Below are 23,133 nucleotides of genomic sequence, written 5' to 3' on the forward strand. Positions count from 1 at the left end.
AACATTTATTCTACCTATGTAATTCATACAATAAATATATATGTTTTGATTATAAAACTTTGATTTTTTAGTTAATCATTATTTAATTTTGATTCCTATTAAACTAGGCCTTGATTGACACACCTGGTGCAAAGTTAAATGACCTTGAGGTTGGGTAAAGGATAGAACTGCCAAACAGAGCCGCAGACACTTTTTTGGATCGAACCATTAGTGACCTTAAGGCAGTAGTTAAAAAAATTAAATGGAATGAATTGTTCAGAATCTTGTAAGTAAAAAAATTATGATTAATTAATTTTGATTAATGTGTAAAATTTAATAGTATTTTCCTTGTGTTTCTCCAGTTTACATAACAGACTAAAATCCATTACAGTGGTTATGTTTTTCATAGTGTGTTTATGATTTAGAGTACATATCTCTATGATAAGACACTATGTAATTTACTATGACAAAATACATGGTTAATACAAATATTTTACTTCAATATATATTTTCTGTATTGTAAAACTCGCACTGTAAACAACTTTTCAGACTGAATGAAATGCTTACCCAACGCAGATTGGCAAATCTGAAAGAAAAATGGTGGGAAGAAAACCCGGCTCGTATAACGTGCAAATCCCAGGATTCCTTCACTGATGAAAGGACCTACCTCACTAATATTGGTAATTAAAAAAAAAATTGATTAGTATTAATAATTCCGTAATGACATTTTTCAATTTGGCTATTTAATGGTGGAAATTAACTATTTTTAATTAATGTATTTGGGTTTAACACTAGGATTTTTGTAATCGATTGTTAGTAATTTGGATTTTTAGTAATCGAGGGGGCCCATTTTTTACCCTGCCAGTGCCCTAGGCAAGACTAATTAATAGTAGTGCCAATTTACATTTTGCAATATACAGGGTGCCCATAAAAAACGTTTCAAGACTTTGGGAAATTAATCCTCATACTAAAAGAAAAAAAAGTATCTGAAGGTATATCCGAAAATGCATATTTCTGGACATATATCCGCCATTTTGTTTTTTTACAAAAATATTTTTATCTGTGAAGTTTTTCATTCAATGATTATGACATTTGATAAGCATGTTAGCATACACAAGACCTATTATAGAAAAAATAATAAAGTTGGTCCGATTGTTAATTTTAAAATGGCAGCCGTTTGAATTTTTATAACTTAAATAACTAAAAAACGGCTAATTATATGAAGAAATGTCATGGATACTTTTTTTGCATTTTTAATTCCCTATCAAAGGATACCAAGATCATAAATATCGTACAAAAATTACTGAAACATAACGTTTTTAGTGTAAAAATATTAGTTATTAGGGGAACACTTTATTTTGCCTGATCTTAAAAATAAATACCCCCGCCGCAGCAAACCTGCAGACTAAGCGAATTTCCATTTGCCTGATTAGATTCAGACTTAAATGTCTCCGACAAACAACTGAAACAGAAAGTATTTAGTGTATTTCTTATATAGGGAATAAGCTATTACCGTAGTACTCATGGTAAGACCTGGACCTTGGACCGATTTACTTTTTCGTGTTGAGGTCCCTATTGGACTAAAACACCATCCGTTAAAATTTATATATACATATGTATCCGTTAGCACGATAACTAAAGCAAAAATGATCCGATTTTGATGAAATTTGGTATAAACGTGTAAACCTACATTTATTTGAACGAGTTAGCGAACCAGCATGAACGGACTATGGGAACGGGGATTTATGGGGGATTTAATGAGGTAAAAATTGTGTTTTCTAATTTTTTACAAAAACAAAAATCAGCCATTTCTTTCCAATCCAATTTGTAGAGCTAAAAATAATAATTTAGTATACTGTATTGAAGGGTTATTATGCACCTAATAGTTAAGGTGAAAATTCAAAAAAATGGTAAATTTTAATTTCCCATGCTATTTTTATGGAGAATAAGCAAACTCTTGTTTCTTCATTTCTGTTGTTTTTTGCCTCCTGGTCACAAATTTAAATTAATTTAGATCTTAAAATACCTTTTAATCCGTCAGTGTGATCATATGTCAGCGATTAGCGGCGACCGGTTTCAGCCCAGCTATTAGGCCATCTTCAGGCGATGAAAGAACATAAATATCACTCCGAAGAGGTTGTCAGAAAGTCTATAAATACGTCAGGAGAAACAACATTTAAATACTTTTTTTACAAAACACAAACAAAAACACGTGTGGCCACAAATTGACTGCACGGTGGACGGTACGCGCACATTAAAATGCTAGTCCAGACTGTCGTCACTGCCCAACAGGGAAATACAGGGAAGAAAAACCATTTACATAATTTTTTTACAAAAAACAAACAAAAACACGTGTGGCCACAAATTGACTGCACGGTGGATGGTACGCGTACATTAAAACGCTAGTCCACACTGTCGGTCCCAGGTCCAGGGCTTACCATGAGTACTACGGTAATAGCTTATTCCATATCGGAAATTCACTAAAAACTTTCTATTTCAGTTTGTCATATTATTATAATTTGTAATACATATGTATTGTTATTCGTTCTGGCTAATAAATAAGTTCCGTAGACCAGAGGTCAAACATGATAAGGGCGCGACTTGCATGTCCCCCACCCCATTTGTTAACTAGCCTAGACGCTTCCTTAATAAACTGGGCTTTGTAGCAGCAAGACGTGTTTTATTAAAGACCCGTCATAAGACATGGCGCAGTACGAAAATGGCTAAAATTTTGTTTCTACAACCAGTGACAATTATGTTTATACTCATGTGCGTGGTATTAAAAGTATTTTAGAGTGCGTATAATTAATGAAGTGAGATAGAAATGAAGCCTGGACAGGGAGAAGAAAAGACTACGGCGGGTAATTGACAAGGTCAAGAAGGACGCTCATCGACTTCATCGTCACCAGCTGCCGCCATTGTGGTACAAAATGCAGCACCGCCAATTAAAGTTCCCTCTGAGTTGAGTTGGACAGGTAACATGGCCAAGAACTGGTCATTTTTTAAAGAGAGATTTGACATTTTTATGGTTGCAAGTAAAAGCAACAAAGAAAATAGTGAATATCAAATTGCTCTTTTATTATCAGTGATAGGCGATCGCGCACTCAAGATCTATAATAACTTAACGTACTCAGCTGATGAAGATAAAAGTAACATTAAAGTTGTAATTGATAAGTTTGCTAACTATTTTATTCCTACCATAAATGTCACGTATGAGAGACATGTTTTCTTTTTAAGGGAACAGAAGCGAGATGATAGCATTGATAGTTATGTGACTGACTTAAGAGATTTAAGTAGTACATGTGAGTTTGGTATTTTGACTGATAGTCTAATTAAAGATCGCTTGATTTTAGGAATAAAAGTCAGGACTCTGAAAGATCGTTTATTAAGGACTAAAGATTTGACCTTGAGTTTAGCATTAGACATTTGTAGAGCCTCAGAGACGGCTAATCATCAGTTACAAGAAATTTGCTCCACAGAATCAGGTTCAAACATGGGCCTACATAAAGTAGACATCGACAGACGCAAACCAAATCGACAAGGCAGCGACTTGATGATGTCAGATGCTATACGTCATAGCAACCATCGCAAACGGAAAGGGCTTGCTGGAGGATTTCCATCAGCTGATCGGAACCGTCCCCCTCCCACTACATCTACGTCGGCTGCAGCTGCAGGTTTCAACAACGACAAACAACGATCACATTTTGCAGGTTACAAAAAGTTTAGTGGTTCGGTAAAAAAGTGTTTTAAGTGTGGTTACAACCATAATTTTAATGGGAAATGTCCTGCGTTTGGTAAACGTTGTGGTAAATCTGGAATCATGAATCACTTTGCAAATCAGTGCAAAACAAAAAATGTAAATAGTATGAATGATCAGATTAATGTAAATAGTAATATTGATGATTTGTTTGTTGGTTCTCTGAATACTATTCACTGTGTGTCTACAAAAAATCGTAAACAATGGAACACAGAGTTGTTGGTTGAAAATCATCCTGTTATATTTAAAATTGATACAGGTGCCGAAATTAATGTAATTAATCAAAATGTGTTCAATTCTCTTGGTACAGATGTCAACCTAGTCGACACTGATGTGCACCTAACCTCCTATACAGGTCAGAGGTTAAACGTAACAGGTAAATACACTTTAAATGTAGTTCATAAGAATGAAACTCACTTCTTAGAATTTTTTGTTGTAAAAGCTAAAGCTCCATGTATTTTAGGTCTCTCAGATTCTGTTGAGCTAAACTTGATAAAAAGAGTAAACTCTCTTCAAAACAATGAAGTAGGGCTAGGGTCTAGTTCTGACACAAGTGCTAATAGGTCTAGGCCTACTTGTAATCAGGTTAAAGGTGTAACTTGTACTGATATATTTAATGATTATCCTGATTTAATGTCTGGTATTGGTTGTATGAAAGGTTCGTACAAAATTGTGCTCAAAAATGGTGTAGCACCTGTAATTCATGCTGCTAGAAAGGTACCAGTAGCAATTGTACCTAAGCTTAAAAGTAAACTTGAGTCCTTAGTTAGGCTTAAAATTATCGAAAAGGTCGAACATCTCACTGAATAGGTTCAATCACTGGTAATTGTATACAAACAAAATGGTGATCTACGATTGTGTTTAGATCCCAGAGAGTTAAATAATGCTATAATGAGGCCACACTTTCAAATTCCCTCCTTTGAGGAAATTGCTAGTAAAATGGCAGGTGCCAGATATTTCAGTACTTTAGATAGTAAAAATGGATTTTGGCACGTTCAACTAGACGATGAGTCTTCGGACCTTTACCCTCATCCCGGTGTTACAAAAACACAGTAAAGGGCAAGGAATCTATATATTAATACGCAAGCAGTTTTCTTTTCACAGTCATAACTCAATAACGGCTTGATGGATTTTAAAGTTTGAGGTGTCAAATCAAAGGTATTTTCACGTAGTTGTGCAAATACGCCTCAGAATATTAAGAAAGGGCATCACTTAAGTACATTTAAGGGCTAAAGTTTGGAAGGTGGCGCTATCTGTTGACATTAGATCAAACTCATTTCCTTTTTTTTACAAATAAAATAACATATGGACGTAGTTTGAAATAGTTTTTAAGGTAAACCACAGACTGCAGGACCGACTTATTACTTATTACTTACAGAGCAAAGCCGGAATTTTATATTTGTATTTAAACATCTGTTAACTAAGTCTGGTTCATAAATAAAGAGTTTACTAGCAAGATCTGACAACAAATTAATTGTTTGTAATGGTTATTTGTAATGGTTGAATTTATTTACCTTACATCGTATTTTACTGAATTATCATGTAGTTTTGGTTATAGTTTGGTGGGATTAAGTGAATGTTTGAAAGTGATTAATCACAGTGCAGTTACCCGTTACATTACAATATTATCATGTAATTTTGTATCAAAATTCCTTTGTAGTGTTTTCTGTTGATTGGTTAACTTTCCTATTTTATCTAAATTTAAAATTAAATGCCACCAGTAAGACAAAGAACTGTGATTGGCTAGAGGGAACGCAAACGTGGCCGCTTGCATCAACCTACCAATTTGACGGATACAGAGTGGCAGTACCGCCGTCGTGATACATCCAATCTCGGACAAATTAACGTTAAATTTTTACATTGTGGTGGCTTACATTTTAAGCAAGAAAAGACTGGCCGAGACAGTTCAATTATTACTCTTTGTTGCCATAAATGAAAGGTTCATTTACCTCATTTGCGAATTTCCCCATACTTTCAGGAACTTATTGGAAACTCCCAATCTGAAAACAGGGCTGTGAAGCTTGGGTCCAGAAATTATCTGGATAAAATTTGTCAATTGAATTGCGCCTTTGCCATGGTCAGCTCTGAAGCTCATTTTGACGAGAGGATCACACAGGGTATTTACAATTTCAAGATCCATGACAAGTTTTACCACCGAGTAGGTAATCTAATTCCTCAAGAAGGCCATGATCCTGAATACGCACAGATCTATAAGTACGACGTTGGCACTGGAACCCAACAGCGCATGTAAAACAATTCAAACAAAAATGAAAAAAAAAAATGCGGGAAATAGGGTGACAATGTCCAATTTGCCATTTGCCTAATCTTTTAAAAAACGGTGGCAGAAATTTATAGGGACGAGAGCTCCTAGGAGTCGAGTTAGATTCTTATGTGCATAGTAAGAGACCAAAGAAGTGGCTTCCCTCGCTACAATGATGCTACCTGTATAAATGTCGCAGCTATTTTAATGCTGAAAAAAGAGCACCACCTGGCTAAATAAATCATTGTTTTTCTTCTTAATTTCAAAAACTAATAGTGTTTAACGTGAATCCGTTCTAGATACGTCGTTAAATCTACTCTTATGTTCCCAACCGGAGACTTTGGTTCGTACACCTAATTTAAACATGCCTACAGAACATATCGTAGACATAATTTAACAATGCTATCGTACGTGTCGTACTGGTTGGCGTCAAGAGAGGGATTTAGCTTGCTACATTGGTCTGAAAAGCTTATTTTACAGTGTATGGTTGACATCTACGTTTTCATAGAGGGCACCCGCGGCCTACAGTACATACAGTAAGAGATAGCCAAAATAATTAAATAATTTAAATATTGTACCTTAGATTACTTTTATAATTTTTTACAACGTAATATTTTCACGTTCCAATAATCAGTCATATAAATTGCTTTAGAGTGACTCTATGATTGAGGTTTTTCTGTTTATGTTTTCTGTTCTTCATTATTTTATTTCCAACTGCATTTTTGCTCGATTTCGAGCAACAGGTTATCTAGTGTGATTTATTGGCCAAACATCAATAATAAAATAGAAGATGTTGTAATCAAATGTGAAACTTGTGCTGTCAATGCAAGAAGTAATTTCAAAGAACCTTTGTTGCCTCACCCAGTTCCCAAACTTCCGTGGCAGAAGGTAGGATTAGATTTATTTTTTTATGATGGTAAAACTTTTTTATTGTGTGTTGATTATTTTTCAAAGTATGTAGAGATTTTAACCATGCAAAGTATGTCAAGCTAACATGTAGTAAGCCAGGTAAAAGCAATTTTCAGTAGGCATGGCATTCCCAAACATGTAATTACCGCTCATGACACTTGTTTTACTGGTTTTGCTTTTAAAGAATTTAGTGTTCAATGGAAATTCAATCATGTGTTAACAAGCTCTCACTTTTCTCAGGCAAACGGGATGGTAGAGCGAGCTATCCAAAATGTGAAAAATATTGTAAAGAAATCTATGTTAGAAAAAACTGATTTGTATCTAGCCTTATTGGAGTACAGAAACACTCCTATTAGCAACTCGATTCCATCTCCTGCGGAGATATTGTTCAGTAGAAAGATCAATGGTGTACTACCGTCTAATGAAATGTCACTTAGGCCTAAGTTAAATTATAAGAATGTTCGAAATAGTTTGATCTCAAGGCAAGAAAAACAAAAAAATGTACTATGACAGAAAAGCTAGGCCTATGAGACCTCTTAATAATAATGAAAATATTCTTATGAAGCATAAGAATCAGTGGGTACATGGTAAGGTAATCAAAAGTAGAAATTAACCAAGGTCCTATATTGTTAAAAGTAACATATCACATGAACACGAACACCAACACATACGGACATATTAACATTTAACAAAAGGTTCTCGGGGACGGAATACAGACCTGTGTTTATTTAACTGTACCGTCGCGGGAGCCGGCTGGAGAACACATAGACTGCGTTTGTTTCGGCTCCGCTTGTTCGTGCTATGCAGTGGTTGTTCTAAAAAAAAATTTGAAACTCGGCTGAGTGTTTGACTTAATACTGTAACAACTAGTTGTAAATTAAAAAAAAAAACAAGCCATAATTAACATAGCTTTCGAAGGTTTTTGAGTTATTCTATCACGTTCTAACAGCGGCAAGCGGGGCCAGACAGTTCAAGGTCAACCGGTCTGTCTTATCATCAAGTGCAGAACGTCATGGCTCCCCCGGAAAAACCCACCCCAATGAAGACCAGGTCAATGAGTGACAGTATTGTACACAGAGTAAATAGAGTGTTATATATTCAATGGTGACAGTGGCATTTTAAGTTCGTTAAATAGTCGAATGGATGACCTCTTCAAGGAAATACGTGGACTTCGTGTCATCCTTTTTTTCAAATAATGTACACATCTTGTTTTAGTGTTTATTTGATTTTGTAAGGGTTCTTACGGGAGACCAAGTTAACAGCATCGGGTTCCCCTATAACTTTTAATAATACTATTTAGAATAAGTAGTCAATTTGTAGTGTAACTTGAATTAAAAACATATTCAAGACATTTAAAAACAATTTATTTACTTCCAAAATTATAAACCTTGATACACTGACATCTTTTTCTTTAAATTAACTTTTATTAAGATCATTCTCTGCTCAAATTTGATTTTTAACATTTACTTTTCTTTACACAATTTTGGATATTTCTTGAATTTGAATTATTATTTAGTTTCATGAGCCCTAAAAAAATACAATAACATTAGAATTCTAGAATTAAAACTAAAATAAGCTGAAAAGGAGTAGATGAGACATACTGAAAATAAAAAGGTTAAGACTATTAAAAATTCGAACAAACTTACCCAAATTGGGGTACCAGAGACTAAGATGGTTAATCACAAATGAACTGAACTACAGTAATACCAAACTAAACCCGACTGAGGAAGAGCCTTGCAGCACGTGCTGTCTTATATACCTCCCCCTCCCCCAATGACGTCTCATCTACTTTACAAGAATTATTCTGAATTGACTTGTAACATTTTGTTATTTGAGCAGAGTTGCAAACTATTTCTTTAATAATAACACGAATTTTCAAATTTTATTTCAATACATAAACAAAAAAATATTAACCTAATCAAAAATGCTACAAAATTCCCCTGACTAAAATTTTTTTGTTGGCAAAGAAATAAAATTTATTTATACGTCTTTACTAAATTCAAACAAAAGATTCTAATTAAAATTGTCTATTTTATCTTGTTACTATGTTTTGGTCATATCACTTTGGCGTAGAACCCAACAGGTGAGCTCCCTTTTGGCATTTATTTGACGGGAAGCATGACTGGACCTCCGGTGTATTGAGGAAGGTCAGGGATCAGCTGATCGGCTCATCCACTCTCATTAGCTAGTGTGTCTGCCCGTCTGCTATGTAGGTGGACTGCATTTGACTTCTACACCATATTCTCGTACAGCTCGTAAAACAGTTTTAGACCAAGTATAAATAATAGGCATAAGCAAGTTCCTTCACCCTTTTTAACATTTTCAGATAAATAATCGATTAAAAAGACAATTGAAGAGAAGACAATCATAATATGGTAATTAATACATATAAAACATTTCTTTTTCATTTTCCACATTCTCATCTCAAGTACGTTAGTGTTTTGTGGTGGTCTTCACACTTCGAGAGTGTATGTCAAGTGCTAAAGTTTGTGTATATGTATGTTTTCGTGAATCGAAGTGTGTACGTAAGTGCGTGTAAGTACGTGTGTGAGTGCATGTCTAGTCAAGTGTAGTGATAGTGAAAGTAGGTCGTTGCGGCCGGTTCAAGTTCAAGGTCAAAGTATGTTTGTGTCTTGAGAATCGAACTGGAATTCTACTTTGAGGTAAAAGACAAACATGATTTTGTAATAAATATACCAATAATGTCATCATTCATAATAATCTGAAAATCAAAATAAAAACATTGTTAACATTTCTTTGATTTAAAACCTGTTCATACTGTACCATTAATAAAAATGTGTATACATAAATATTTACAATACTCTTGATGTTTGTTTACATTGTTTATCCAAGCTTTAGTTGTGAAACATGAACTCTTTTGATAACATCAGGATTATTTAACTTTTGAATTATACAGCTGACACCTGAAATAAAGATTAATATTTTATAAGGTCCATCATACCTGAAAGCAGTTTTGGCTTGAAACTGTTTACCTTTGTTACTCAACTGATATGTCTTGACATAAACAATACTATCTTTCTTGAATGGATGCATACTTTTCTCTTCTCCATATTTTCTTAATTTTTCATTTGACTTGTTTCTCATTTTATTATTTACAATAGCTTGACTTAATTTTCCTGCTAATTCCTTCTTGTCCACTTCTTCCTCCAGTAGATCATTTAAATGCCACACGTTAGATAGAGAATTGTTTACTTTGTAGCTAAACATTAGTTCGTGAGGCGTGTACGCCTCTTGTGTAGCTTCATTACAAGCACTGTTTAAAGCTAACTGAATGTCACTTAAATTAGTGTCCCATTTATTTTGGCAATCATGAAAATAAATTTGGAAAATTGCTTTAATGTTTCTGAAGTATCTCTCGGCTATGTTACTCCTAGGAACATAAGGAATTATTGTTCTGTGCATAATGCTTTTACTGAATAAATAGTTTTTAAATTCACTGCTCATAAAACATTTAGCATTATCACCTATTAATTCTTTACATAGTCCAAAGTTTTTAAAAACAAAGTTCTCTAAAATATTTACAATTGATTTAGACTTCGCATCCCGCATTGCATATATCCAGAAAAACTTAGTACACTGGTCAACTATGATTAACAAGTTATTGTTTTGAGCTTTCGTTCTTGTCAATGGCCCAAAAATGTCTATGTACAACCTATCCATCGGCGCTTGAGCATTACTTGACACCAAGGGACCTTCAAACACTTGTTGAGCCGGTTTACCTTTACTACATAGCTCACATGATTTTATTCTTTGTTTTACTACTTCCGAAATATTTGGCAAGTAAAAATATTCCGTTATTTTCTTGATTGTTTTGTACAATCCTAGATGACACCCGCTTAGTGAATTGTGAAAATATTTATATACCATGTCTACCAAATTGTTAGGTAAATATATTTTCTTCGCACCTTTACCATTTGATTGGTGCATTAATACACCTCGGTTTAGTGAAAACTTCTGATTGTTAGTTCCCTCATTTATGCTGTCAATTATTTTACAAATCTCCTCGTCTTCACTTTGGTGAGACTTAAAATCGCTAAATGTCAATGGAAAGTCTTTAATATTATTAATAAAAAGTACTTCCTTTACTTCTAATTTCTTATTTGCTTCATCATTGTTGGACTTAACACTAGTATTTACATTATTTACAACTTTCAACATTCACTTCTTTAGTTTCAAAATGTCTTGACAAAAAATCGGCTACTGCATTGTCTTTCCCTTTAACATGTTGAATTTCAAATGGTAGACTAAGAATAGTTTCTACCCACCTACCTAACTTTCCAAGTTTACGGAAATTTCCTAAAACCCATGCCAAGGCACTGTTGTCCGTTATCAGAGTAAACCTTTTGTGTTCTAGATAGTTTCTAAACTTATTGATAGCACTGACTACAGCTAAAGCCTCTTTATGGTACACAGATAAACATTTCTCAGAGTCTGAAAATTTCTTAGAATAATAAGCCACAGGTTTAACATTCCCATTAAAGCTTTGAAGAAGAACTGCCCCAGCCGCTAGTTCGCTTGCGTCACATTGTAAGATAAACGGCAAGTTGTAATCAGGTATCGCCAAAACAGGTGGATTGATTATAGCTTCTTTCAATTTTTCAAAGTTACTTTGACATTCCTCAGACCAAATAAACTTTTTATTCTTTTTCCTTAGTTCATTTAGACATGCAGCTAATTTAGAGTACTCTGGTATGAACTTGGAAAAATATGACGTCATACCAATAAACCTACCTACACCTTTGGCATCTTTAGGCGGCTTACTGTTCCTAATAGCTAATGTTCGGTCAGGGTCTATAGATACTTGATTTTTAGAGATTAGATAACCAAGAAAACTTATTTCCTTACTGGCAAATACAGCTTTACTAGGATTAACTGTAAGGTTATGTTTCTTTAACTTCTCAGTAACTTGTTTTAAATGATTTAAATGTTCCTCTAATGTTTGACTGTAAATAATCAAATTATCCACAAAGTTAAGTATAAACTTAAATTTTTCTTCTTTGAAAACTTGGTTAAGATAAGAAGATAGAATTCCGCTACCAGAATGAAGTCCAAAAGGCAAACGATTCCACTCATACAGTTCATAATTAGTTGAGAAGGCCGTAATATGTTTACTATCTTCCGCTATTTTAATCTGATGAAAACTTTGTGTCAGATCTAGCACAGTAAAATATTCAGAATCCCTTAGATAGTGGTATAATTCATGAAGATCACCGATAGGATAATTAACTTGTTCTATTTTCTTATTCAACGTACTGTAATTTATTACCAACCTATGTTTGTCTGAGTTAGGCTTCTTAATAACAAAACTAGGACTGGCATAGCTTGATAGACTGGGTCTTATTATATCTTGTTTTAATAATAATAAGTCATCAATAATATCCTTGACAATTTTATTCTTAGGAGGACTTAATGGGTAACTTTTCTGTTTAACAGGGTTATTATCTTTCAACTTTAAACTAACTTCAAAGTTAATAGCTTCACCTATCTTGTTAGTAAAAACAGTTGGATTATCTTGTATTAGTTTCCTTATCTCGGGTCCTGCTTGATTACAGCCGACAACAATTTCCTTGTTTACATTTGCACTGATTATTGTAGGGTTATGACTCAACTCAATTTTAAAATCTGGGCTGAATTTAAAATAACAACTGTCTGCACTTAGATCCAAAACTAAATTTGATTTCTTGATAAAGTCAGATCCTAATATTACTCTCCAAGCTAGACTTCTTGCAATTAAAAATCTTACTTTCCAGGAAAAATTATGTATCTTTACAATTAGCTTACATTCTCCAATTATAGAAATATCGTTATTTATTGCTGACTTGCAGTTAACATTAACTTCCTTTGCTTCTTTAACTAAGTTACATTTGGACATTTTCCTGTACATATCTTCACTTATTAAACTGACACTATTTCCTGAATCTAAGAGGACATTTTCATTTATTTTATTTCCAAACATTACTTTAAGAGTGGGTAGCATAGGTTTTCCTATCTTAGATTTTAATCTTGTTTGTTGTACTGATCCGGAGTGATAATTTATTCTTCTACTGTACGAGTTAAATTTTCTTACTTCCTTATTGTTTATCATTTTCTGAACTTTAATTCTACCAGAGAAATTTGCACTCTTTATCCGGGAAAAACCTATTGTATTATAGTGGTTTATGGTTTTTCCCCAGTTGACTCGTTTTTTGGAGAGGTAGGGGATTCTTTGGCATGATAGTTAGGGGTGTAATTGTTTTGTTTCCTAAAACAATTGCGAGCAATGTGTCCGAGTCGGTTACAATTGTAACACTTGGGAGGTGTTCTTGAAACATTTACATTGTTAACCATCCGGTTGTGTTGTGACATAGGGTGTACTCTAATTGAACGTCTACAATCATCCTCATAGGCGACATTTTGAGCGTGAATACAAAGTTGGTCTAAATCTTCAAAAGTTGAGGGCATTTGATAAAATACTAACTTAGCTCTTGTTTCGGGATTCATTCCGATTGTAATCAATTCTACTAACTCCCGTTCAGAGTATGCACAGTTCAATAGTTTAGCATTTTCTTTGACAGCTAAAATGTAAAAATTAAATGCTTCATTTACCTACTCTTTGGGGTCTGTTAACTAAATTTCGTTTCAGACTCTCTCTGAGACCTACAGGTACAAAATAACTTAACAAGTTTTGATGTAAAGCAGTTAAGCCTAACTTCAATCGTTTACATTCCAATATCTTGATATGCAAAGGCCCTGTAGTGTAACCTAAACATAAATCCACGATTTGCTCATCTGACAGTTCGGTTTCATCTTTTAGCTTTAATATGTTTCTGATAAAGCCTAACAACTTATTAACATCCAAACCATCACAAACTTGAAAGTTTTGTAAGTGAATTTGAATTGGATTTGGTAGCTTAGCGAAACTACATTTTTGGTCCTCTTGTACATTAAAGCTCGATTGTGTTACTTTTTCTACACATTTTAATTTTTCTGAGAAAACATTTTCAAGCTCCTCCTCTTCTAAAATACTTTCACTTAGCTTACGTTCTACCGTAGCTTTTTCATTTGCATCAAAGTTAAGTTTATTAAAAGATTCTTTTTTACTGACTTTAACTTCTCAATCAACATGTCTACTTTAGATCTTTCATCCTCGCCCAACTTAAACTGATTTAAGTTCTTTACTCTACCTTCATAGTGGTTAATTTTTATTTCTGCTCTAATAAAACTATTAATATCTTTACTATCTTTAAGATCCACAATTTTATCATCCAAACTTTGTAAACTATTATTTAAAGTTTGAATTTCTTCTATAACGACTAACTTTTTTGATAGATTATGAGCGTTAGGCATTACTTTAATTTTTATTCCAGCTCTAAATAATTTTCTTAACTCTGACACACTTTCATTAGGATCAAACTCAATCCCTCTCACTAATAATTCATATTGAAGTTCTTGTTTTAGTAAAAATTCTACTTTTAATGCCATTTTAGTTTCTTCAATAACACATTTTAAATCAATTAAAGAAATTATATCTTGGACTTGTCATCAAACTTGAGTTAAGCAGAGTTTAGCAGAGTGGCGCATTTTGTAGTGTAACTTGAATTAAAAACATATTCAAGACATTTAAAAACAATTTATTTACTTCCAAAATTATAAACCTTGATACACTGACATCTTTTTCTTTAAATTAACTTTTATTAAGATCATTCTCTGCTCAAATTTGATTTTTAACATTTACTTTTCTTTACACAATTTTGGATATTTCTTGAATTTGAATTATTATTTAGTTTCATGAGCCCTAAAAAAAATACAATAACATTAGAATTCTAGAATTAAAACTAAAATAAGCTGAAAAGGAGTAGATGAGACATACTGAAAATAAAAAGGTTAAGACTATTAAAAATTCGAACAAACTTGCCCAAATTGGGGTACCAGAGACTATGATGGTTAATCACAAATGAACTGAACTACAGTAATACCAAACTAAACCCGACTGAGGAAGAGCCTTGCAGCACGTGCTGTCTTATATACCTCCCCCTACCCCAATGACGTCTCATCTACTTTACAAGAATTATTCTGAATTGACTTGTAACATTTTGCTATTTGAGCAGAGTTGCAAACTATTTCTTTAATAATAACACAAATTTTCAAATTTTATTTCAATACATAAACAAAAAAATATTAACCTAATCAAAAATGCTATAAATTTTTTAATTTTGTATAGTCATAATTGGTTTTTATTCTGTTCGTATTAGTTTTACTTACTAGTATTACTTTATTCGTTAAGCAATCAAATAAAGACTATAATTTTTATGCTGTATATTAATTGTTGTCATTCCTGCAATAAAGAGATTTCTATTCCATTCTATTCTATTTTCGTACGATATTTTTTATCTTGATGTTGTTTGATAGGGAATTTACCCTATATCTGGCATTAATCCATTAATGGATGTCAAAAATTTAAGCGTGAGCTGGCAGCATAAAAAAATTGATGTTTAGGACATGGTGTGTTTCAACTAATTTCATATGAGGTATAGAAGCAGGCCTTTTTAAAGTTACAAATATCCCAATTGTTTATTTTCCCTTAGTACAAATAAGGAAGCTATGAGAAACTAAACTGTACCCTAAAGAACATTGCCAAAATTATGACATTTCATAAATTATGGGCTTAAATAAACACCCTAAAGAAATTAAATGGTGCCAATGACGTGAATTCACACACTCATGCAATAACACGCAAAGCAAATTTCTATGGTGGAAAAGTATATACATTATGTAAAACGAGCTGTTTGGCCCGTCCTACGTACGGGAATCGATCCATTAAAACATTCAAGCATAGTATAGTAAAGAAAAATCTGCCATGAGGAATTAAAACATTTGATCATTGTTTTTTCCCAACATTTCCTCAAAAAGTTGAGTAGTAAAATAATTTTCATAAGCTTTCTTTTGAAGATTCGTGAGCTTCGATTTATATACAGCAATGGTTATAGAATCTCTCTTATTTCATATAATCAATGACAAAATCACAGAGTAAATAAACTAACCTCATAGTTATATAGAATATTTTTTTATTCGACCAGCTGTTAATCATAACAAATTATATTAAACTAAAACAAACTAAATATTTTAAAGACTGCTCAAAAAAATAAATTAGAACATCTAGTATTTTACTAAGTATATTTAAATAAACGTACTCACTCTCTTACCGAATTTATAACTTATCAATAATTATAGCATTACATATAGTATAAATAAGTCAATTCTACAAATGTCATTTCATTTTCATCCAAATGCAGAATTTTTTGTTACATTAAGCAAATGGTATTATGCCAAAAGCTAGAGAAGAATTTTAGCGTCGGCTGCTAGACTTTTCAAATTTAAAACTTAATTTCTAAAAAACTGAAACTCTAAACTAATATTTTGGTTTCGACATTCCCTAGTTCTCAACATTATCTTTCTTACAACACAAAAATCATAAGAATCCGTCAAGTGGTTGATTCAGAATCGTGAAATAAAAAACCCCTGTAACGTTTTAATATATACATGATGATAGCAAAGAACACAAACCAATCTAGTTCGTATCAACTACTCAAAATGCAGTTTACTTTGCAACCTAAGTTATGTTTCAGAGATGTTCATTTAATGTAAAAACTGAATGTATAAACTCATTGAATCATAACATTTCTTCAAAAAAATAAAAAGTTGTTGAAGTTGTGAACCAACACAAACTATATTAAAGTGTTGTTCAGGACTGTGTATTTTAATTTGTACAGGAGGAGTTTACTCTTTGATCATTATGGGGTTGTTGCTTGCTTTTTTCACCTTAGTATTTGAGTACTACAACCCCAAGGATTACAGATCCCAGGCACCATCAAGTAACTCTAGCAAAGGACCTCATTCAAGCTCATTGCCTTTCCAGAGGTAGGTCATTGTCAATAACTCATCAACTAATAATAAACTGTAATACTAGTTTTAGACAACCATCAAGGTTCACTAAATACCTGATGTAATAAAATTACTTGTAAGTAATCCTTGTAAGTATATTAATTACAAGTATTATACTACTAAGTATAATACTTTAAGTATATTACGTTACTAGTTCTGAAAATAAGTGTTTACCGGACGAGTGTGGTCGTACCCGTGCGAGACGAAGTCGAGTGCGGGATTACCAATCGAGTCCATTAAACACATTTTGGACGAGTGACGTAGAATATTTTATGCCATACTAAGCTAACTTAACAAAAAATATCCCCGCCGCAGCAAACCTGCAGACTAAGCGGATTTCCATTTGCCTGATTGAATTAACAGTAAAATGTCTACTTAAAAATATAACATTTATTTCCTATTTAGAATTAGTTTAACAAGTACTTAGATTTGCTGCATCAGGGAGGGTAAAACTGGTTTTTTTTATGTTAATAGTTAGGAAGAAATAAAAACATTTTCCAAATTTGATCAAAATATGTTCATAAACAAGCAAACTACCACAGTTTACTTGTTCTCCATAAGAATATCATGGGAATTTTGAATATACATTTTTTTGGAATTTTCTCCGTAACCATTAGGCGCATGAAAACGCTTCAATATACTAATTTTTTTTTAAGCTCTACAAAATGGTTTGGAAAGAAATTGTTAAATTTTATGTTTTTGGGTCAAAAATGGGAAACCCCTATTTTGACCCCGTAAAACCCCCCGTAAACCCCCGTTCCCATAGTCTGATCATGCTGGTTCGCAAACTCGTTCAAATAAATGTAGGTTTACACGTTTATACTAAATTGCATCAAAATTGGATCATTTTTGCTCGAGTTATCGTGCTAACGGACACACACACACACACACGCACACACACACACACACACACACACACACATATATATATACATATATAAAATTTGAACCAATGGTGTTTTTGGCCTCTGGGGACATCAAAATTAAAAAGTAAATCGGTCCCGGGCCTAGGTCTTACCGTGCCACCTACAGTAATAGCTACTTCCCTATAGGGAAATTCGCTAAAAACAGATTTATTGTACGACAAAAGCATGTAAAAAATATCTTAAGCAACAATACTACTTACCAATTAATTGTAACAGGTTTTTATTTCCGGTCTGAGCTACTGACCAATTTACTACCTTTAGTCCATCAGTGACCTTGAATACTTTACTTTAGGCCTAATACTTTTCAATGAAATGGCGACCATAAAAAGTTATTTTAAGCCAAGTATGAATGGAGATGAGTGTAGGATGAGTGGCGCGATCTTGTGGTCTTGTTAGTGACTAAGGCCGACTTATTCCTTAGACACAGCTAGCTGTTAATTAATAGCCCATACAGCTAATGGAAACTAAGAGACCTACAGTTTATAGTGGAATCCGAACCACATTTTTTGCCTTGGACGAATTTGTCTAATTTTCAGAATAGTACTGCGGACAGTCGTAGTACTCACTCGTGCGGACGTTAATCCACACCAGGAGTATCGCATCCACAGTGCATGCCTATAAATATCCGCAATTCGTAACCTCCTAGTAGCTGGATTACAGGATGCTGCCATCCGTCTCAGTTATCTTTATGATCTCTATAAAAAATATCATGTTCTTTAGCAGCTTTAGGATCGGTCTATTTAGATCGCCCTACCGGCGCATGTACAACTTGATGTGTAGGATCAGTAGCGAACATGTCAAACAGTTGATTTATTAAAATATTAAGGATAATATGAAAGTAAAATTTTGAACTCTGCTTTAGAAATTAAACTTAACCCCAGGTTTGAAATGGGAAGACAAACTTTAGGTCTTAGGGGTTAAATGTACTATTTTGTATTAAGTTCATTTTAAGTATTTTTTTTTAGCTGCCGCACAGAAAATGTTCGATATAAGTGAAGCCACGGAAGCCAAAGTTACAAGCGTTGTTGCTAAGTGGCTTCAACAAGCCAAAACCAGATGTGAAAGAAGGTAAGGATAAAATATTTTCACCAACTAACTATTAAACTCATCACTAATAGAATTCCATTGGTAGCCTAATAATACTGTACAGTGGACTCTATTATACAGGGGAGGAGACAGTTGAAACTGACGTGCCCTCATACTTGTTACATGATAAAAGTTTAAGGAAAAATAAAGCTAATAAAGATAACTCTGTAAAAAATAGCCAAAATATAGACACCTTGGGATAATTCATGTAAACAAAACACAAGATGCCAAGACTTTGTACCTTTTAAATCATTTGATCTTTAGACATGTGATGAATGGTCTCAAATCTTTCCTACAAGACAAGTTGTTTCAGTACCGCCCACTTCCTGCCGATCCAGTGTGGTTAAATCGTACTGATAAAAGATTTCTGGTTTAAGAGATATATCTTCTGCTGAGTGCAGTCTGGTTACAAGGTGTTAGGGTAAAAAGGAGTCTACTGCATAATGGTTTTTCATAAACATGTTTTTTATTGTTTATTTGTCATTATTATTGCTCAAGTACTGTATAAGCTAAAAAAATGAAAAATGCTAGTATTTTTATTCTTGTAGAGGGGTTGTTTTCATGTTTCATAGCAATGCTGGGCTTACCTGGGTTAATTTATACTGTAAATGAAAGGTTATATATTGTAGAGTATGAGCAAAATTTGTAACAAATGTCTTGGCTATATTTAGGATAACCAACCAAGAACTATCACTAGTTTTATACTTAAACGATAAAATATAAAATCCCGCAGATTCACTTACGGATTTTATCGAAGTGATAATGCCGCAACGCCTAGGTCTCGCCTGAAGTAATAAGAAAACAATCCTGATGGGCTCGTGTCTAGCATTTTTTGACAAACAATGTAATTGTGTGTTATACATACTGTGGGAATATCATATATTGTATTTGTATATCATTGTACGAATAAATTAATTTTCATTAAACAGGCCTACACTTGTTGTGAGTTGAACTGCGTTAGTTGAAAACTTTGCTTACTTGCTTATTTTTTATACCAGATACAAAATTAATCATTTTGGTTAATTATTCTTAAATTTAATATTGATTCTATTTGTTTAGAATTTTTTCAGAGGGAAAAAACCTACCACTGTGGACAATGGGGAAGAGGTTCCACTCAGTGGGGATGAAGATCCAAAAATAAATTATGAATCTAAAAAGTGATACATTTGAAAATAAATGTAAATGTAAAATTTTAGCGTGCTTGGACTGTAGTCTAGGGATCGTCACCTTAGTTAAGAGACGTGGCATTTTCAAATGTATATGTGTTATGTAAATCTTCAATATAAATCTATTTAGACAAATTACCTCTTGTGTTTTATTTTTAATTTCAAAGAATTTGGAATTCCTCGTAGGTAATGAATAGTAATAATAGGTAAATCTTGTCATTCTTGATCACTTTTACAAGCAAGTTAATCTTTCATTGTTACCAGATCTTTGTGCAGATATAATTGTTGGACATGATATTTTGAAAAACCATGCAAGTATTAAAGTAGTCTTTGGTGGCAACAAGTCATAACCAACTGTATGTAGAGTGGCAGCCTCAACTGTAGAACCGGTATCTTTGTTTTCTAATTTAAAACCGGAATTTAAGCCAATCGCAATCAAGTATCATCGCCATAGAACCGATGATTTAAAGTTTATTGAAAACGAAGTAAGTAAATTGCTTAAAGACGATGTTATAGAGCCTAGTATGTCTCCATGGAGGGCTCAAGCATTAGTAGTTACTACTGAAAATCATAGAAAAAGAATGGTCATTGACTACTCCAGAACTATAAATTATTACTGGAATCATTACTGGACGCTTACCCACTACCTAGAATCGATGATATCGTTAACAAAGTCATTACTCTGCACAGCCACAAATCAAACTTGTCTCCACACTACACAGCCCTGTCTACTTGAAGAGATTCAATCGTACGTCCAAGTATGAGCCACTTGTTGAAGAGGTCCAATTTCTTCACGGGAATGCCGAGTATGCTCATGTTAAGTTGCTTGATGGAAGAGAAACTACCGTGTCTACACGTCATCTTGCTCCGGTTGGTGAGTACCAAACTGACATAGAGCTAACCGATTTTGAGAGTGATGAAAATACTCTATTACCCACTTCTCAACCTGAACCTGAATACTTTCCTAGTCCATCATCAACACAGAATCAAGAAGATGAAATGAATACTACTGCCGAGAATTTACAACCTAGACAAGAAGCTTCTAGAGGAGAGAACCATAACACATATCCGAGAAGAAGTTTCAGAAGCAGAAGACCTCCTAATTATTTAAATGACTACGTTCATTAACATCAGGGAGGAAGAATGTAGTAAAAAAAAACATGTGTCTCCAATTCTTTATTATTGTTTTGTTGTGTTTAAAAACAAATCCATTTTAATTCAATGTAGTATTGTTCAAGTTATTAAAATTGTAATGAGAGTGTAATATTACATGTCATTCATTCATCATTAAAATTAATTTCTCTTTTATTTTGTATATTTTCTCCCATAATGTCTGTTAATGCCTCTGATAATGTTATTAGTTATTTAATATGTTTCTCCTTGTTAATGTGTTATTTTATCCAATTTTGTTCAATGTTATATAATATCCCATCACCCCACAGAAACATCATCCTATTTTATGTTACAATATAATATTTATGCAAATTCTCTCCATACCTATCCTGTACTCATCAAAAACCAACAATAATCATTTATTTAGAATAATATAGAATTGTAAGAAAATTGCAATATAATAATAACATCTTAAATATAGTATCATTTTTCAAAATTATCCAAAGAAAATCAAAATTACTGTGGCAAGTGTCATTCATGTAAATTAACCAGCTGTACATCACTTCAACAATGGACATGGACTTCCTGAGCTTCTACCATTGCCTCTCCCCAGATCCTGCCAACTCTTCACAGTGTGAACATCATTCTATTGGAAATTGTGTTTAATTTAAACTAAAATTCATAATCCCAAAGTAAAACCTAAAATTTAAATTTCTCATCATCCAAAAGTATTGGACAAGTGCATTGAAGAGTACCAATTTATAAGAAGACAGACACTCCAAATTTGGTAACCATCATCCATCTTATTTAACTAAGGACAAATTTAATCTTCATTGGACATTTAATCAGCATAGCCTAATAGGCCCAATTAACCTAATTCATCAGGATATACATATTTCAAATTGAACTTTTATTCAAAATTTAATCTTTAAATTCTATTTTATTTCATTAAATTCAGTGAAACCATTTGGAATATTTCTTTGGACATTAACATTATTATATTAATAGCATCACAAACCTAGTATTTCAGAATAATAACTAAATTAAATTATCCACATTTTAAAGAAGCCTAATATATCATTCGAACCGGCACGACCACCCCTCCCTGAGATTAAGAGCTCATATTCAAATATTAATTAGTACTTAAGAAGAAACCAACCCAATATAGGCCTAAGCCTAGAGAATCTTTTCATCCACTTTGGAACCCCACCATTTTGAAAATTAACCATTGTTAACTTACCCTGTAGCTAATTCAACCAATAACTTATCTTATATTTGTATTTCATTAACTTAATAAATTATATATTGTAACATACCAAATCTCTTTATTCAATAATTCATAATTATAAGATTAAGATAAGGACTTACCTTATTAGACAGAAATAAAACACAAATTAGGAATTATCTTTATAAGAAAGAAATGACATTGAGTTCAATGTGGGCTAACTTAGTAGCCAAAGGAATTTTGTAGGCCTAAGTTAATGAAAGTCTATAGAAAGCTTTATGGTGCGTAGCAAGAGTAAGAATGAATGAAAAAGAACCTTTCTAAAGGTGATTAAAGTTCTTTTCATTCATTCTTACTCTCATTACAAATAGGTAAAATTGTAAGATTGAAAACTATAATAACTCATCTTTTCCTGCTCTTTTATAAAAATAAGTTTTTAGATGGTATCTCGCTTTTTTATTTAGAGAGGTGTCTTGGCATTTAACAACTAGAGGTATTGAAGTTATTAGATTATGTTGTGATTGTGAAAAATTGTCTGAAATATTGGAAGATTATATGTGCTATGCATCTCAACCCAAAAATATGACATTTTTATTACATGTGTCATATTTTTAAGTAAAAAGATTTAACAAGCCTTGAGTGTCGTATGCTTTACTTGGATAAGTGAATCCTGGTAAAAGCATATGAACAAAATTTGCAGGAGTAAAAAAGAGTTTGTAAGTGGCTAAAAAATAATTATTTCTCGGACTTTTCAAGTTTTATTCAAATTA

General features: G+C 33.0%; 1 long non-coding RNA gene across 1 annotated transcript; it reads left to right on the plus strand.

Moving 5' to 3' along the window:
* The first annotated feature begins 16,736 nt into the window (after positions 1 to 16,736).
* Positions 16,737 to 20,094, plus strand: LOC128985422 (uncharacterized). The gene is made up of 3 exons (XR_008490019.1): positions 16,737 to 16,823; positions 18,739 to 18,841; positions 19,919 to 20,094. It is a non-coding gene; the product is annotated as an uncharacterized LOC128985422 (long non-coding RNA).
* The last annotated feature ends 3,039 nt before the right edge of the window (positions 20,095 to 23,133 follow it).

The sequence above is a fragment of the Macrosteles quadrilineatus genome, unplaced genomic scaffold, assembly GCF_028750875.1.
Source record: "Macrosteles quadrilineatus isolate MER2022 unplaced genomic scaffold, UCM_ALF_1.0 Scaffold_1__1_contigs__length_201487025, whole genome shotgun sequence".
Classification (NCBI taxonomy): Eukaryota; Metazoa; Arthropoda; class Insecta; order Hemiptera; family Cicadellidae; genus Macrosteles; species Macrosteles quadrilineatus.